Source organism: Corythoichthys intestinalis, chromosome 11, assembly GCF_030265065.1.
Source record: "Corythoichthys intestinalis isolate RoL2023-P3 chromosome 11, ASM3026506v1, whole genome shotgun sequence".
In the NCBI taxonomy this organism is placed as follows: domain Eukaryota; kingdom Metazoa; phylum Chordata; class Actinopteri; order Syngnathiformes; family Syngnathidae; genus Corythoichthys; species Corythoichthys intestinalis.
The window spans coordinates 6363350-6364116 of NC_080405.1; the positions used below are offsets into that span (position 1 = coordinate 6363350).

The window sequence follows — 767 nt, forward strand, 5'->3', positions numbered from 1 at the left end:
TATTTTCAAGTGGGAGAACTTGCACAATTAGTGGTTTACTAAATACTTATTTGCCCCATTGTATATATAAAAAGCTTTTGACTTTATGCTGTTTTGATGCTTGTGCAATACCTGAATGTCTCCCATGTTGGATCAATAAAGGATTATCTTACCTGAAATTCTTTTTACCCAGCATTAGTTTTAGCCAGGTCAAATGAAGATCAGGAAAGGCCTGGCTTGCAAAGGGCCCTGTGGCTTAGCTGGTCAAAGTGCCTGTCTAGTAAACAGGAGATCCTGGGTTCAACTCCCGGCAGGGCCTGCAGTTGCTTTATGGGGTCTTTCAGAACATTGCACCGAATTTGAGGAGAAAGACTTGGTTCTTTCAATAATTGTATTTAGCATTGTTAAGAAGAATTGAGGCAACAATCTTCCATTGACTGCAAACCGATGCATGGGGACAGTATCCAACTTCCCTCTAAAATTAGTGGCAGCTTGCAAGTTCTCTAGCCTGACCCCCAACAGCTCTAAGTAGGGCTTACTCATTTTCAGTCCGAGAGTTCCATGCCACAGACCGGCCTACTTTATATCATGACCTACCGTATTGAAATATTGTAATAATAATCATGCTGTCCAGTGATTAAAATTTTTAATCGCAATTAATCACATGCTGTCAATAGTAAACTTGGGATTAGTGGCATTTTATTTCATATTTTAATTTTTGGTGGCCGAAAAGTGTCATTGCGTGTCATTACTTTCCTACATATGATTTTAAAATTTAGTTTTCTGGT

The 767-nt window shown here is 39.0% G+C and overlaps 1 non-coding gene across 1 annotated transcript; it reads left to right on the plus strand.

Moving 5' to 3' along the window:
- The first annotated feature begins 224 nt into the window (after positions 1-224).
- Positions 225-298, plus strand: trnat-agu (transfer RNA threonine (anticodon AGU)). The gene has a single exon. It is a non-coding gene; the product is annotated as a tRNA-Thr (tRNA).
- Positions 299-767: the final 469 nt, after the last annotated feature.